The sequence below is a fragment of the Anabrus simplex genome, chromosome 2 (genome assembly GCF_040414725.1).
Source record: "Anabrus simplex isolate iqAnaSimp1 chromosome 2, ASM4041472v1, whole genome shotgun sequence".
In the NCBI taxonomy this organism is placed as follows: Eukaryota; Metazoa; Arthropoda; class Insecta; order Orthoptera; family Tettigoniidae; genus Anabrus; species Anabrus simplex.
The window spans coordinates 560,674,795-560,694,015 of NC_090266.1; the positions used below are offsets into that span (position 1 = coordinate 560,674,795).

Consider the following 19,221-nt stretch of genomic DNA (forward strand, 5'->3'; position numbering starts at 1 on the left):
TCAGTCCCACACCCCTTTAATCAATTTTCCGAAAGAAAAACAAAACAAATGCGTGTTTCTTCATTTTAAAAGGAGATTCCAAATACTAATTTTCACGTGGGTAAACTTAAATTTTTGAGATCTAAGTTTCTCCATAAAAAGAAATAAATTTTTTCACTTCCTCTGATCCTCCCCTCCTTAAGTGAAGTTTCCTAAAAAAAACAAAAAAAAAACCCTTGTTTCATTATTTATAAAGGAGCTTCCAAATGCCAATTATTGCGACTATAACACCTTCAGTTTTGAGACATAGGTATCCTAATAAAAAGGAATTAATGTCCTTTTTCACTGCCACCGCCCCCAAGTGATCCCCCTCCCCCAAATATGCATTTCTTTATTTTTAAAGGAGATTCCAAATACTAATTTTCACGTCTGTAACATCTTTAGTTTTTGAGATATACAGTAAGTATCCTCATACAAAGCATTCATCTAATTTTTCAATTAATTCACCCCACTTGAGTAGATTTTCCAAAGATTATGTGTTTCTTTACTTTGAAAGAAAATTCCAAATTCAAATTTTCATGTCTGTAACATCTTCAGTTTTTGAGATATAAGTATCCTCATGAAAAGAATTCAACTCATTTTTCACTCCACCACTGCCCGGTTAAGTTGGTTTCCCCCCATCCAAAAATTGCGCGTCTCTTTATTTTTAAAGGAGATTCCAAATACCAATTTCCACGTCTGTAACCTTCAGTTTTGAGATATAAGTTTCTCCAGAAAAAGAATTCAATTTTTTACTCCCTTTCACACTCCCCACTCAAGTGAATTTTCCAAAACAAACAGTACCCGTTTCTTTAAAAGAGCTTCCAAATACCAATTATCATGACTGTAAAATCTTCAGTTTTTGAGATATATGTATCCTTGTAAAAGGAATTCATCTCCGTTTTGATCCCTCCTACCAAGTTAATCCCTACCCAAATGCATGTTCCTTTATTTTTAAAGGAGATTCCAAATAAAAGTTTTAACGTTTGTAATATCTTTAGATTTTTTGGCATATATACATACATTATCATACAACAATTCTGCTAATTTTTTAATTCTATCATCGCCCCACCCATTAAGGGATTTTTTTTCCGAAAACCAAAGGATACGTGTTTCCTTATTTTTAATGGAGATTCCAGATACCAATTTTCACTTCTGCAACATGTTAAGTTTTTGAGATATACTGTAGATATGCTCATTTTAAAAATTCACCCCCCTTTTCAGTTCCCCTTAATTGGATTTTCCGTAAAAAAAAAAAAAAGTTTCTTTACTTTTACAGGAAATTCCAAATACCAGTTTTCAAATCTGTAATATGCTACGTGTTTGAGATAATTTTGAATTATTGTCTTTTTAAAAATTCACCCTGTTTGTCACTCCTTTTCGCCCCCTACTTATCAGATTAACCAAAAACACAAAAACATGTGTTTCTTTATTTTCAAAGGAGATTCCAAATTTCAGTTTTCATGTATGTAACATCTTCAGTTTTTGAGATATAAGTCTCCTCATAAAAGGTGTTTAACCCCTTTTCTCCCCCCTCTTTGCACCCTCCTTAATAGGATTTTCTGTAAACAAAAAAATATGTTTCTTTATTTTTAAAGGAGATTCCAAATACCAATTTTTATGTCTGTAAACTTTTAAGTTTTTGAGATATAGATATCCTCATTTTAAAAATTCACCCCCCCCTTTTCACCCCTTAGCAATGGAATATCCTAAAATCCTCCCCTAGCGAGCACCTACATGTTAATATGAATGTATCCCCAAAATTTCATTTCTTTACATCCAGTAGTTTTGGCTCGGCGATGATGAATCACTCAGTCAGTCAGTCAGTCAGGACAAGTTATTTTACATATATGGATTGAATAACAATAATTATTTTACCTTTAACAGCACTATATACAAATAATATGGTCTTCCCATGGGTTCGCTGACCTCAGGGATCTTGGCTGAGATTTATACTGATCATCTGGAATATATAAGTATTAATAACATAAAAGACATCATGTGTTGGTTGAGGTATGCTGACGATGTCCTTGTGTTACTGGATGAATGCTCAACTAATTGTGAAATGGTACTGAAGTTATTAAATGACTTGGACCCATACATCAAGTTCACATTTGAGAAAGAAAATAATCATTCTATAAATTTCTTGGAACTTACAATATCTAGAAATGATGACCATGTCACTATCAAAATATTTAAAAAACCTACGCAGACTCCCACTGCCATAGGGGCAGACTCCACGTACCTCAGTTCTCATAAGGAAGCAATGTACCACAGTATGATTAATGGAGTCTTCAACATTCCGACATCTCTGTCCTATCTTAATACAGAATTAAATAAAATCTGTAATATAGCTCTAAGTAATGGTCTCAGTCTCCACTACATAAACAGCCTCATTAATAAAACCAAATACAAATCTAAATCAAATCTCATCAGAGAGCCAAACACACAAAAGTATGCCACTTTTACTTTCAATTATAATAGTATTCATTACATCACTAATCCTTTCAAGAAATATAACATTCATGTAGCATATAAAACCATTAACAACAATTTTTGTTTTCTCCATAATGCCAATTCCATAAATACATCAAACAAATTTGGATGTTGACTGCAAAACCACCTATGTAGGTTAGACCAGGAGGAATTTTAATGCATGCTATCTCGAACATATCTACGCACTAAAACAATAAGTTTCCCACTACGGGGCAACATATCAAAGATTTTAATCATCATTTCGCTAATATTCAACAGAATTTAAACATAATTAGTTTGAATCAGAAAGACCCCCTTTAATATTACTGAAGAGTACTTTATATTTCTTGATCAGTTTAATAATACTACCTTTAATATTAATGAATTTATATTTCCACTCAACAAGTAGGACATCCCTTTACAACTGAACTTTCTTCGTTCAACATTAATTTGTACGTGGAAACACCAAAATGAAGTTGCTTTATTAGATTATGTTTACAATAGTGTTGTGCACACTTCATTACATATGATGTAAGCATTTGAAATAATATGGGTGCACCTTGGATAAAAATAGCAGACTACAGCTATATACAGAGGCCTTGTACAATCAACTAGTGTCAACCAGACACCAAAATCTTACATGCCTGGAACATTTTATATTTTTATATGTTCAATCAAAAAACAATAGTCTAGATTTTCAGTGGACTAATGTAAGTTAAAATGTGGTTGTTACTTTATTTTAATTAGACATCAAGATTTTAAGCCAACATATAATATTGTGGACTATATAAGTAACCTTTAGAATCATTAACCCATTGTTTGTACATATTCTCTTGCTCATTGCATAGGACTTTCTCAGTCCCATTTGACTTCTTTAAATGGGTATTTCACAGTTATGTTTTTAGATAGCTATGGTTCATTCTTGGTGGTGTTTTTATCTTCTTTGATTTGCTGAAGATGATCATTACATTGATCAAATCTAGTGCAAAACTTTTGAATGAGTTAATGCTAATTACCTCAAATTAATGTATTGATTAGGTGGGATTAAAGCTTTTCTTTTGTAAATAAAGTCATATCCATCAATACAGGCCTCAATATGAAAATTATTACCTATATAGTTGAAGCCAACCACACACTTAAGGAGGCATTCCAATAACAAAAAATGAAGATAAAGATAGCCAAGATTGGAAAAGACATAGCATTTCTCAAGAAAAAAGTCTTATAAACAATTTGACCATGAACTTTCTAAAACGTTGTAGTAAATGACACAAACTTTCTACATGCACTTTTCAAACTCATCTTAAGACTAACAAGGTATGGTTAAAAGATAAGATCAAGTTTCCTTACAGAAAAAAGTCCTTTTTTGAACACTAAACTGTAAGAGTTTCATTTGAAGCTGCTAATCATACCCTGCAGCTCCAGTGGGACAACTTTCAGCAGTTAACCAACTGCAAACTTCAAAACATTTTGGCATGTAAACAGAACATTTTTGATAAGAAATTTAACAACATTGGGAAATCCCAATATAATAGAACTAACTTTAATCTCTCAACCTTGCAACATGATCCTAAGAATTTTCCCCCTCCGGTCAAGAATTTGTCTAAAATTAGCTTTAGTGTCGTGCATTGCCATATAGCAATGATTTTTGTGCTTTTTTTTTCTTTTAGTACTGTTGGCAACATGAAGGGTTCTTGAAGGCTGTGGTGTCACCCGGCAGTTAGAGAAGTGTTTGTAGAATCGAGTAATCATGTTTATTTAAATTGAAAATTTAAAGTTGTGACACAAGACAAAATGGCTGCCAGCTTTGCGTAAGTAGGATATACAATTCATAAATAAAGTTGTTTCATTAGATTATGTTTACAATAGTGTTGTGCACACTTCATTACATATGATGTAAGCATTTGAAATAGTACGAGCGCACAATGCCATAGTAGTAGTCCTTGTTGAATCTTTAGTGTTGCCATATGGCAACGCTAGGCGTTTATACTCAGTAAACTTGCTGCAGCTGTCAGATCACATTACTTTATCCTAATTCATACATCTTCTTTGCAGGAAGAGATTTTCCTTTTCAGAAGCACTGGATATGCTGCTGACAGAGGATGTCGATAGTGATATTTTTGTGGAACCGCCTGACGTAAGTGTACTTACAGACGAAGACTCTGGTGATGAAGATGGTGGGGGGCTTATTGATAATCTCAGCTCTCGGCAGTTGTGTGCCAGTGCTGGAAAAGCTTGTAAATAATGAAAGAATTGGAATTAGTTCTGATAATGAAGGTGTGTTACCAGAGGACAAAGTGTCTTTCGTGTCTAGTGATGCAAGATCTGTTTCAATACCTGAAACAGCAAAAGAGTGCATAAGTGATGGACCAAAGGGGCTGATTTTGATATAAGGCGATTGTCCACATTCCCGGAGCCTAATTATAGCAAGTATAAATCCATGACTATTTGTTGACATTTTTTAATTATTTGTGGATCGAACATTTAGTTCAAGAGACCAAAAAGTATGCAATGTTTTTAAATTGTACGGTCCCACAAATAACTTCTGATAATTTGTCGCTTCATCACCATACTTTTCATTTCTGGACACAACAAGTTGCCCTGCAAGCGTTCTTATTGGGACATGCATGATGATATGATAAACAGTGTCTCAGTCGATGAGGGGGTGGGGGGGCTGTGAGCTTGCATGCATCCGGGAGATAGTGGGTTCGAACCCCACTGTCGGCAGTCCTAAAGATGGTTTTCTGTGGTTTGCCATTTTCACATCAGGCAAATGCTGGGGCTGTACCTTAATTAAGGCCATGGACACTTCCTTCCCATTTCTTGGCCTTTCCTATCCCATCGTCATCGTCGCCATAAAGGCAGGTCTCCACTGAATAACATTTAACAACAACATGTTAAATGTTAAAAGTGTTAAATGTTAACTGGCGACACCATCGACATGTTCAATGTTAAATGTTGAATACTGTTTCATTTAACATTGTGTCCACACTTAATAAATATGTTAAACTTGACTTTCTTTGTTTATATATAAGCCCTAAGTAGTTCATCATATCAATTTGTGGTAATACATTTAGGTGGTGTCTAGGATTTTCAAATAAGGACAATGGACTCACATGAAGAGGATTTGGCCCTTTGTTATTGCCACTGTTGCTTCTTGTTATGACTTAGAAATGTAGTTTTACTAGACACATTTCCTCCCCTCATCCTGCTCATTGCTTTAAAAGCAAACCACTTTGAAGTATAAACTTCGTCCGCTCCCGCACCTGACTTCTGATTTTTTTTTTCAATACTCGACTGTACTGGGAGCGGAGGGACATTAGGTTTTTTTCATTGCACTCGCGGGAACAATTATAGATAATTTAGAGTTCCTGGAAACTGTCGGCCTTCTTCGCTTTACATCTGTATTTCTTTGATGAGACATCCCATAAACAAGGCCTTTATATTATATCATTAATTAAGTCCAAAGTAATCTTGCTCCACTCCATTTCTGACTATAAATATTAGTATAGTGCAGAGAGAACGACACACGTGCGCGTACCGGTACCGGTACAGTATTTGTAGCTTATAACAAAGAGAATGAGTGTTGCAGAGTGTTGTAACTATAATCCTACTTCACGAGAAGCACGTCATTTGACTATCTGTTAACATGGAAACGGCAAGGAAGTTGCCGAAGCTGGCCAACATCTCACGAACAACGAATTGACTTGACATGTTTTCCACTTGGAGCGGAAAACACGCCAACATGTTAAAAGTGTTAACCTCAACATTCTGAGTCAATTGTAACATGTTAAATTTAACATGTTGGTGTTAAATGTTAATCAGTGGAGACCGGCCTTTAGACCTATCTGTGTTGGTGCGACGTAAAGCAAATAGCAAAAAAGTCGATGAGGAGGGACAGATTTTTCCAGACATGTCAATTTCTCCACTATGCAGATAATATGCAGATCGATGAGAAGGATAAAGCGTGTAAAATTTGGCCAGTAATGGATACGTTGTATGAGAAGTGTGTCAAGAATTTTGTGCCAGAGCAAGATTTGTCGTATGATTCAATATTTCGGTTGGCACAGCTGCAAACAATTTATTCGTGGTAAGCCAATACGGTTTGGTTTTAAACTTCGGTGTTTAAATTCAAAAGATGGTTATTTGGTCAATTTTGAATTATACCAAGGCAAGAGGCCTGCATCAAAACAGGAGTATGATGGTGTGTTCGGTAAAGCTGCAAGCCCTCTGCTAGTGCTACTAGATGAGATTCCAGAGGAGAAAAGGTATCTACAGTACAATTTATACATGGACAATTTATTCAGTGGTGCAGCTCTGCTCTCGTATCTGAGCTTTCTTGGATATCCTGCTATTGGGACTATACGGGAAAATAGAAATCCTGAGGAATGCCCAATGACAAGCAAAGCTCGTTTTTCAAAAAAGGGGTTCTATTGAGACCGCTATCGAAATGAATGATGGCCAACTCTACGTAAGGCGGATGGACAAAGCCGTTGTCACAGTGCTGTCTACAACATGTGGCACCCAAGAAGTGGTTCCAGTGAAGAGGTTTTCTAAGCATCTGAAACGAACAATAATGGTTGAAAGACCTAAGCTGATTTCCCAATACAATTCTGGCATGGGCAGAACTCATGCAATGGACCAAAATGTTGGTTATTATCGGGTTGGGATTCGAGGCAAGAAATGGTACTGGTCCCTGTTTATGAGCAAGGTTGTCATGTTTTGCGTTGATTATTTAAACATGTCAACATTTAATTTATTCTAAAGTCAAAATATAAATATAAAAACCTGATCATGAACCACAGCACAAACCAATATTGCAGAATAATTTCTTTCATGCTTAACCCATGCAGTGGTCACAGATGTTAGAAGAAAGAAAGAAAAAAAACAGGAAGAGGGAATTGGCAAATAAACTCAGCAAAGAACTCTCAAATAGCCGTAAATGATCGCCATGTGCTATTTTTGCATACAAATAGGTCTACTAAAATACTAAACTTAAATTGATACCAAAGTAGGCCTATAAAAATATTAATTTTATGCTGCTAATATCAGCGTCTCGCTTTCAGTAAAGAAAGGAAAAGAACAACAAAATGTTACAATTTGTTTTACATCGCACTGACACAAATAGGTCTTATGGCGACGATGGGCTAGGAAAGGCCTAGAAGTGGGAAGGAAGTGCCCATGGCCTTAATTAAGGTACTTCCCAGCATTTGCCTGGTATGAAAATGGGAAACCATGGAAAACCATCTTCAGAGCTGCCGACAGTTGGGCTTGAACCCACTATCTCCCGGATGCAAGCTCACAGCTGCGCGCCCCTAACCGCACGGCCAACTCACCCGGCAAAGGAAAAGTAAAATCATGAACTAGGGACTGGGGTAATAATAATAATAATAATAATAATAATAATAATAATAATAATAATAATAATAATAATAATAATAATAAATATCGGAGTACGTAGTTCAGACATAAAATAGCTAGCAAACTTAGCTATATTTAAAAATAAAATGCAGTATCTATTTACCTTACCTCTATTCGTCGTCGTCCTCGTCATTTTCTGCTAGGTGAATTACAAATCTATCTTGGTTACTATCCATGTTGTGTTTCATGTATTTCTCTTCCGTCTTAACGGTGCTTCGAACACAAGCAGACCACCTCTCAGGACCGATCGTTCTAGCTCCTTCATGCAGAAGTTGACACACTCTAACACTCAAAGTTGGCGTAACATTAGTTTTCCTAATATATGCCTTCAGTTGAGACCAGATCATTTCTATGGGGTTTAAAATACAGTGATATGGAGGTAGTCGCAAAACTTCATGTCCACATGAGGCTGCGATCTCCTCTACAGCGTACCTTTTACTGATATTGGCTGATTTGATTTCCTGCAACATAACTGCCTTGATGGGTACAGGTTTTGGCACGGGAATGTTATTGTACTCCATAAACTTAACAATGACCTTAATATTAGTGTTAATGGAAGGAAACCTAATCAGCTGCTGTGAATTATAGCTTGCGTTGTCTATCACGATTACACATTTTCGGTCACGTGGTAGGATTTCTAGAAGATGAGACCTAAACCAGTTTTCGAAAACTTGAGCTGTCATTTTGTCATGGCTATCAGCTTTGCAGTCTGCAATGCTTTTAGCCAACAAATAAAGGCAATTCTCAACCCAGCCCTCACTGCCTCCAGCATGCAATACCATAATACGCTTGCCTCGCAATTTTGTGCTTTCAATATGCAATTACAAGTTCCATCATCCCACCCTTCTTTACAATGTCATGAGTATCGTACAAAGTTTCATGTAGATAGACAACTCTGCACCCCTCAGAATGCAACTTCCAGAGACGGTCTATGAATTTATATCGCCAAGCTACTATTCTAGCAGATTCCATTACAATCTGTTTTTTCCTCAGAATACAAAAACAAAACCCAAATTTTATCAATAGCTCTCGTAGAGTAGTTTTCTCATAAAGAAAGCCACACACATTTTTCAAATGTTTTAACAATTCCTGTACGGTTGGTGACTTGCTTTAGTAAGGCATGTATATACTTCACGTCTCACCAAGTCACAGCAAAAATCATCAATTTTATTAAAAACTAGCAAGATACCCGTGCTTCGCTACGGTATTATAATGAAATTTATAATTGAATGCTTAACTTTTTATATATAATCCGCCGAAATTTGCAATGTGACTCGTTTTCTGAGAGAATCCGCCAAAATTCGTGATCTGATTCGTTTTCTGAAAGATTACGGCAAAGTTCCACCCATTTTTCAATCTTTCTTTCCAGCAATCGATTTCGTTCTTCCCGGGCTAATTCCAGGTATTCCACTCGGTCAGTTGGGTCCCTAAATCTTTGCCATCTTTTCCTATACGCATTTTAAATATGGTTCAAATCCTTGAGGAGATCCAACGTGGTGTCATCTTGGGTGCCTTAGCGGTACTGAACCCGCGGCCGGACTGCATTCGTAGTCACTACCTGGCCAGGACCCGTTTCTTTTTTCTTTTTTTGCTAGTTGCTTTACGTCGCACCGGCACAGATAGGTCTTATGGCGACGATGGACCCATTTCTAGCGCGATCCGCACGTTAGGACGATGGTCCAGAACATTATTATTGTTATTATTATTATTGATGTTCTGGACCTCACAGCAAGATGCAAGACCGCCACTTGGCGGTAAATTACATCTGCTGCCATTGTCATTGCTGAAAATGTGACCAGCACCATCGTCGCGCGTAGGCAAGTGCACAAGATTTCTGGTGACACGAATGATACAGTTCCGTGCATTCATCATCATCATCATCATCATTTCCCTTTATCCAGCTGTAGCTGGGTAAGGGCAAATATGGTTCCTCTCCACTTCCTTCGGTCTTTCCACCACTCCTCCTCCAACACTGTGTCCCAGTCCCAGTCCGTGCATTATTGACCTTATTATAGAGGTGAACAGTTGCACGGTCAATATCATTCCTATTGTTTATTTCAAATGTGTTTAAATTTTTATTTATATTCCAGGAGAATCTACTGTAATCTAACTTTATGTTCTCCAAAGGAAAAGATGGCTCTTGAAAACGAACCCAGGAAAGAATAAAAATGATCAGTTTGTGATCAGAATAAGTACATCATGAACAGTAAAATCAATTGGTCTCAACGCATTTTTCAGCCCCCCGCCGTTAAGTTAATTTACTCCCATACCTCGAAAAAGAAAGCGTGTTTCTTTATGTTTGAAGGAGATTCCAAATACCAATGTTCACGTCTGTTACCTTCAGTTCTGAGATATAAGTATCCTCATAAAAAGAAATCACTTTTTTCACTTCCTTTCACACTCCCCCCCCCCCCCCCTTTAGTGAATTTTCCGGCAACGAATACTTGTTTCGTTAATAGTAAAGCATCTTCTAAATACCAATTATCACAACTCTAACATCTTCAGTTTTTGAGATATGTGTCCTCATAAAAGCAATTCAACTCCTTTTCACCCCCTCCCCCAAGAAGATTTCCCCCCAAAACGCTTTTTTCTTTCTTTTTAAAGGAGATCCAAATACAAATTTTCATGTCTGTAACAACTTTAAGTTTATAGATGTAAATATCCTCATACAATTAATTCTATTAATTTTTCAATTGTTTCACCTCCCCCACTTTATTAGACTTTCTGAGAATACGCGTTTCTTCAATTTTAAAGCAGATTCCAAATACCAATTATCACATCTGCAAAATCTTTTTTTTTCTTTTCGAGATTATAGTATCCTCATACAAAAAAAAATCAATTAATTTTTCAATCCCCCCCCCCCCAACTTTAGGTGGATTTCCGAAAACAATAAATACGTATTTCTTTATTTTCAAAGGAGATCCCAAATACCAATTTTCAGGTCTGTAATGTCTGTAATATCTTCTGTTTCTAAAATATAAGTATCCTCATAAAAGGCATTCAACCCCTTTCTCACCCTTTCTCACCCTTCCTATTGGGATTTTTGAAATATGGATGCACTCATTTTAAAAATTCACCCCCCTTTTCACCCTCCCATTAATTGGATTCTCCAAAAACAAAAATACATATTTCTTCATTTTTAAAGGAGATCCCAAATACCAATTTTCAGGTCTGTAATAACTTCAGTTTCTGAGATATAAGTATCCTCATTAATGACATTCAACCGCTTTTTCACCCTTTTCCACCCCTCCTATTGGAATTTTCTGAAAACAAAAAATACATGCTTCTTTACTTTTAAAGGAGATTCTAAATACCAATTTTTACATTTGCAAACTTTTAAAGTTTTGAGATATAGATACACTCATTTTAAAAATTCACCCCCCTCTTCACTCTCCCAATAATTGGATTTTCAAACAACCAAGAAATAAGTGTTTCTTTATTTTTAAAGGAGATTCCAAATATGAATTTTCAGGTCTGTAATATCTTCATTTTCTGAGATATAAGTATCCTCATTAAAGGCATTCAATCCCTTTTTCAGCCCTCCTATTCGTATTTTCCAAAAACAAAAAATTCGTATTTCCTTATTTTTAAAGGAGATTCCAAATACCAATTTTTACATCTGTGGACTTTTAAAGTTTTGCGATATAGATACACACATTTTAAAATTTCACCCCCCTTTTCACCCCTTCAGTGACGGATTATCCAAAAATCCTCTCTTAGCGAGCTCCTACATTGTACTATGAATGGATCCTCAATTTTCATTTCATTCTGTCCAGTAGTTTTGGCTCGGCGATGATGAGTCAGTCGGTCGGTCAGTCAGTCAGTCAGTCAGTCAGGACATGTTCTTTTATGTATATAGACGAGGCTGACGTATTCGAGCACTTCAAATACCACTGGACTGAGCCAGGATTGAACCAGCCAATTTGGGGTCAGGAGGCCAGCGCCTCAACCGTCTGAGCCACTGAGCCCATCTATTATTATTATTATTATTATTATTATTATTATTATTATTATTATTATTATTATTATTATTATTATTATTGATGGTCTGGAATGCACAGCAAGATGCAAGTCAGTTACTTGGTGGTAAATTACATCCTTTGTCCTTGTCATGGCTGAGAATGTGACCAGCACCATCGTCACGTGTAGGCAAGTGTGCGAGATTTCTGCGAAGTGAATGATATACTTCCGTGAATTACTGACCCTATTAAAGAGGTGAACAATTGCACGGTCAATACCATTCATATCGTTTATTTCAAATGTGTTTGAATTTTTATTTATATGCTAGGAGAATCTACTGCAATCTAATTTTACGCACTCTAAAGAAAAGATGGTTCTCGAAAATGAACCCAGGAAAGATTAAAAATGCTCAGTTTATGATCAGAATAAGTACATTATGAACAGTAAAATCAACTGGTCTCAACTCCTCTTTCACCCCACTGCCGTTAAATAGATTTATCCCCCCCCCCCCAAAAAAAAAACAGGAAGGCGTGTTTCCTTATGTTTAAAGGAGATTCCAAATACCAATGTTCACGTCTGTTACCTTCAGTTCTGAGATATAGGTATCCCCATAAAAAGAATTCACTTGTTTCACTTTCATTCACACTCCCCCCCCTTTAATTGAATTTCCCGTTAAAATACTTGTCTCTTTAATAGTATAGGATCTTCTAAATACCAATTATCATGACTCTAACATCTTCAGTTTTTGAGATACGTGTCCACATAAAAGGAATTCAACTACTTTTCAGCCTCACCCCCTAAAATGATTTTGCCAAGAACGCTTTTTCTTTGTTTTTAAAGGAGATCCAAATATCAAATTTACGTTGGTAACTTTAGTTTTTATTAGATGTAAGCATCCTCATACAATTAATTAAATTTATTTTTCAATCCTTTCACCCCCCCCCCCCCCCAATTCTTTGGATTTCCAAGAATACGTGTTTGTTTAATTTTAAATCAGGTTCAAAATACCAATTTTCACGTCTGCAAAATCTTTTGTTTTTGAGATAATAGTATTAACATACAAATAATTCAACTAATTTTTCAATTTCCCTCCACCCATTAGGTGGATTTCCAAAAACAAAAAATACGTATTCCTTTATTTTTAAAGGAAATTCCAAATACCAAATTTCACATGTGTAACATCTTCAGCTTTTGAGATATCAATATCCTAATTAAAAGATTTCAACCCCATTCTCAGTCACGTTTACCGCTCCACCCAAGTGTTTTTTGAGAAAACAAAAAAATACATGTTTCTTTATTTTCCATAGAGATAAAAATACTAATTTTCACTTCGGTAACGTGTTAAGATTTTGAGATAAACTGTAGAAATGCTCATTTTGAAATTTCACTCCCTTTTTAGTTCCCCTTAATTGGAGTTCCCAAAAAACAAATCACCTACGTTTCTTTACTTTTACGGGAGATTCCAAATACCAAATTTTACGTCTGTAACATTTTACGTTTCTGAGATATACTGTAGATATAGTCTTTCTAAAAATTCACCCCAAGTTGTCACTCCTGTTTAACCCCCACTAATTAGATTTTCCAAAAACAAAAAAAATATGTGTTCCTTTATTTTCAAAGGAGATCCCAAATACCAATTTTCAAGTCCGTTATATCTTCAGTTTCTGAAATATAAGTATCCTCATTAAAGGCATTCAACCCCTGTTTCACCCTTTTCCACCCTTCCTATTGGGATTTTCCAAAAACAAAAAAATATGTGTTTCTTTATTTTTAAAGGGGATTCTAAATACCAATTTTTACATACGTACACTTTAAAAGTTTTGAGATATATATATATACACTCATTTTAAAATTTCACCCCCCTTTTCAACCCCCCATTAATTGGATTTTCCAAAAACAAAAATATGTGTTTCTTCATTTTTAAAAGAGATCCCAAATACCAAATTTCAGGTCTGTAATATCTTCAGTTTCTGAGATATAAGTATCTTCATTAAAGTTATTCAACCCCTTTTTTACCCTTTTCCACCCTTCCTATTGGGATTTTCCAAAAACAAAAAAATATGTGTTTCTTTATTTTTAAAGGAGATCCCAAATACCAATTTTCAGGTCTGTAATATCTTCAGTTTCTGAGATATAAGTATCCGCATTAAAGGCATTCAACCCCTTTTTCACCCTCTTTTCACCCCTCCTAATGGGATTTTCCGAAAACAAAATAATAAGTGTTTCTTTATTTTTAATGAAGATTCTAAATACCAAATTTCACATCTGTAAACTTTCAAAGTTTTGAGATATAGATACACTCATATTAAAAATTCACCTCTTTTCACCGTTCCATTAATTCGATTTTTCAAAAACAAAAAATACGTGTTTCTTTTTGTTTAAAAGAGATCAAAAGTACCAATTTTCAGGTCTGTAATATCTTCAGTTTGTGACATATAAGTACCGGTATCCTGATTGAATGCATTCAACTCCTTTTTCTCCCTTTTCACCCCTCCTATTGGGATTTTCCGAAAACAAAAAAATACATGTTTCCTTATTTTTAAAGAAGATGCTAAATACCAATTTTTACATCTGTAAGCTTTTAAAGTTTTGAGATACAGATACACTCATTTTAAAATTTCACCCCCCTTTTCACCCCCTTAGTGACGGAATATCCAAAAATCCTCTCTTAGCGAGCACCTACGTCTTAATATGAATGTATCCCAAAAATTTAATTTCTTCATGTCCAGTAGTTTTGGCTCAGCGATGATGAATCAGTCAGTCAGGACAAGTTCTTTTATATATAAAGACTAGCAAGATACCCATGCTTCGCTACGGTATTATACTGAAATTTATAATTGAATGCTTATTGTTTTAGATATATAATCCGCCGAAATTCGCGATCTGACTCGTTTTCTAATAGATTACGGCAAGTTTCCTCCCATTTTTCAATCTTTCTTTCCAGCAATCGAGTTCGAACTTCCCGGGCTAGGTCCAGGTATTCCGCTCGGTCAGTTGGGTCCCTAAATCTTTGCCATCTTTTCCTTATAAGCATTTTTAATATGGATCAAATCCTTCAGGAGATGTGGCGTGGTGTCGTCTTGGGTGCCTTAGCGGTATTGAACACGCGACCAGACTGCATTCTTAGTCTTTACCCGTCCAGGACCCATTTCCAGCGCGATCCGCACATTTTACGACGGTCCAGAACATTATTATTATTATTATTATTATTATTATTATTATTATTATATGTTCTGGACCCCACAGCAAGATGCAAGAGCGCTACTTGGCGGTAAATTACATCTGCTGCCATTGTCATTGTTGACAATGTGACCAGCACCATCGTCGCGCGTAGGCAAGTGTGCGGGATTTCTGGCGATACGAATGACATACTGTACTTCCGAGCATTATTGACCTTATTATAGAGGTGAACAATTGGACAGTCAATCTCATTCCTATCATTTATTTCAAATGTGTTTACATTTTTATTTATATGCCAGGAGAATCTACTGTAATCTAAGAACGTTCTCCGAAGGAAAAGATGGCTGTTGAAAACGAACCCAGGAAAGATTTAAAATGATCGGTTTATGATCAGAATATGTACACTGAAAATCTACAGCCTGTTTCCAGTCATTCGATAGGGTCAGGAATGGAATGAATAAAGCCCCATCTAGCGGCAACAATAGGAATTGTGCCGGCTGCCGAAGCATGCCTCTCAGTCAATGGTCTATGAATGTCAAATGAAATGAAATATTGGACAGTGTTGCTGGAATGAATGATGACAGGGAAAACCGGAGCATCCGGAGAAAAACCTGTCCCGCATCCATTTTGTCCAGCACGAATGTCACATGGAGTGACCGGGATTTGAACCACGGAACCCAGCTCTGAGAGACCGGCGCGCTGCTGCCTGAGCAACGGAGGCTCCTTATAAGTACATTATGAACAGTAAAATCAATTTGTCTCACCTCCTTTTACACCCCACCGCCGTTAAGTTTATTTACCCCCCCCCCCCCGCAAAAAAGTATAAAAGAGGCGAGTTTCTTTATGTTTAAAGGAGATTCCAAACACCAATGTTCTTCTGTGTCTGGAGGATTTCCAGCCATACCACACAAAGAAAAACTATTAATATTTTCAAAACCAGGACACAAAGCATGCAGCCACCCTACACCAGTTAAGTACATAAATATCACACCGGGATGATATCCATTTTTTAATGTGCAAAGAATGTGTAATTATGTCAACAACAAAAAAATTATGTCAATTTCTGTAAATGCTTAACCAACCTGCTAAAAGTGAACGGAAGTTTGTAAGTTACAGGCTCTTATTAGTAGTAGACATGGGGGATGCAGGTTAACTTACAGGATGAATTAGACGAGAAACTAAAAGAACACAGTATTTTTTTGGTCTCTCTAAAACAACATAAAATTATTTGTTAAAACTCAATTATCAGTATGTCACCAATTTATTTGTAATGGAATATCTCAAACTGAAAACCTTGTGAATGAAGTGGATGTAATGATTGGCACTGCTACACATTCCACCTTGTGCTTGTTATCCAGTAAAAAATGATGGCAAAATAAATGAAAGATTTATTAGCTTTGTATTGGCCCAGTAATTTCACTGTGACAGCCATTAATAGTGCAATATGTACTGGTATAGAGAAACTAAATATGAGCAAATATCCAGGAAAAGACATTAACATCCCTGCATGCTGCATCTGCTGGTCAGAGACAAAAGCAGGCTCAATTTGACATAACTAGGATTATCATAGCTAAGGAAGCCTGTAACATAATTTTGAATGGTATTGAGGACCATTTTATGTTCAGTAACCATTTGCCGGTTCCCAAGATATTTCAGTCTAGTTTGCTCCCCAAACACAAGGAGAACCTGAGATCACCATTAAGTTATTTGAATTAAATCAAATTCAATTGAGACATGAATTAACATATTCTGTGGGCGATGTGGTGAGATCCATGGCTACAAGTTGTTTGGTCTGTACGCGGACATATCTGCTGATTCTACTTTTTTTTTTTTTCTCAGCTGCCTGCCTGGGTAAGTTTATTTCCTTTTCAGCAGAAGGTTCTGGATTTGTCTGTCCTCTGATGTGACTTTTTTCAACTATGTTCTTCCAATACCAATGTGTCATCCACAGGTTGCATTATAAAGAACGCAATTTACCTCTGAGCAAGAATGGCCTAGAGCCTAATAGCCTCGCGCTGAAGCAATACCTCGTCGCCTTATCGTCCCTTGGTTACATTCAATAATATTGCTGTAGAAAGGATTTAGGGAGATATGACACTAACAAGACCTCTCTGATGACACATTAGAACTGTGACCTAATTTATTATCCTCAGTCTTGAATTCTTCCTTCATGACAGGAGTGTGCGTTTACCGCATTTATTATCATATGCATGTGTTCCATAATACAGTCACAATTGATGATTTCTTTCTAATCTGCCTGTAAGAGCTTTATTTCGTCCTTATTTGTCAAGACCTGGTCTTGGTCTAGACTTCTTTGTTTCATTTTACTAAGCTGGGCATAAAGATTTGCCTGTTCAGTTATATTCTGGCATATCTCATTATCAAAAAATAATTTAGATATTTTGCTTGGTTTTGTTTTCCCTAAAAACTCTCCCTTTATACCTTGATGGAATTTTGGATCAAAGTGGGAACTTCTTTGTCCATTTTCAGTCCAGGTTGATGAAGTTATACTGGTTGGAATATTATCAGTATTATCGTCACTACTGTCATAATCACTACTTGAACTGGAATCGAACATGTGTTTTCTATTTTGGAACTGCTTCTCATTTATATCAGCTGGACTCAAACCCTGTACACCGAGCTCGATAGCTGCAGTTGCTTAAGTGCGGCCAGTATCCTGTATTCGGGAGATAGTAGGTTCGAACCCCACTGTCGGCAGCCCTGAAAATGGTTTTCCGTGGTTTCCCATTTTCACACCAGGCAAATGCTGGGGCTGTACCTTAATTAAGGCCATGGCCGCTTCCTCCCAATTCCTAGCCCTTTCCCGTCCCATCGTCGCCATAAGACCTATCTGTGTCGGTGTGACGTAAAGCAACTAGCAAAAAAAAAAACCTGTACATTTGAGCCTGCAGTACTTGTTCCAGGTAAATTCCCACCACTCCCAAATACCCTTCAGCAGAGTTTACTTCATTAAGATCACTATAATCACCACTAAATTCAAACATTTTGTTTATCCTGGCCCACAAATCATCATCCTGTAATGCTTACTTTTTTCCACTAAAATGTCTGAAAGGAATTAAACAGGATTAACTGCTCAGGTGGCATGTTCCATGTGAATCGTACACATACATCCTCCAGATCCAGCCACAGGATTCATGGTTATGCATTTCCCTGAAATGAATCCCCCCTTCTAAGTCAGGAAAAAGAAGCAAGAAAGCAAGAGGTGTGTGATGTGTGCTTCCTAGAAGGAATGGTGAGATGCAATCTTTGTGTGTCCAGATTGTCACTGGATTGTGTCAGTGTCCACTGTCAGTGGATTGTGGTGTAGTGTATATAGTCCATATGTGTCAGTTATGAACTTCAGGTATACAAATTGGATAGCTCAAAAGTACTAACCAACAAAACAGAAAATTTCATGAGTATTAAAATTTATTCCTTTCTCAATCTTGTAAGTGCATGTAAACTTTATAGATCTACAATTTACATGTACAAAAAAGTTCTTTCCAGGCATAGATTGTTATTAAACTGCTTAAAATATTTAGGCATAAGATTCTGTATAAACGAAAACCAGAGTTTTGCTATTACGAAGATAAGAACAAGCTCAATATCACAGTGTGAAAGCACTTAGTATGTTCTTGCACAAAGTATTCAAGCATTAAAATAATAGTATTTTAAAACAATTAAATAGACTTTATTCAAATAAATATTTGTTTTAGTCTAAGAAAGTTTTTAAGCAAGTAATTAAATATATTCTTCAACCACGGAAATCGCTCCCCACCTGGGAGCGAGCCGGAATGTACCGAGCACCCCACTTAAGGGATTAACAGTCTTATACAGTAGAAATGATTTTCAAAATCCATTAGAGGCTGTAACCCTTCTCACATGCAATTAAGAAGATAACCTACAAGTACTACTGCTTAAGTCAGTGGAACTTTTGCACATCATATGCCCAATTTCCATGACATCAGAAAGAGAAATGTACTTTTCAACACTGCAAAGAATGAAGTCATACACCAGCAATACTCTAAAAGAAGCCATACTTAATGTCAGCAATGTGCTCCACAGAGAAACAACTGTTGTTCGCTCTTGACTTCAATAAACGTAGAATTGATCACTTCTCAGAGAAAAAGAGGAGAATGAACCTCGACAAACAAATAAAATAAGGTATTT

General features: G+C 36.3%; 1 protein-coding gene across 9 annotated transcripts in view; it reads right to left on the reverse strand.

Annotated features, from left to right (window-relative positions):
* Nucleotides 1-19,221, reverse strand: part of LOC136864227 (tRNA-queuosine alpha-mannosyltransferase) — a 277,090-nt gene that overhangs the window by 87,875 nt on the left and 169,994 nt on the right. The gene's annotated exons all lie outside the window — the stretch shown is intronic.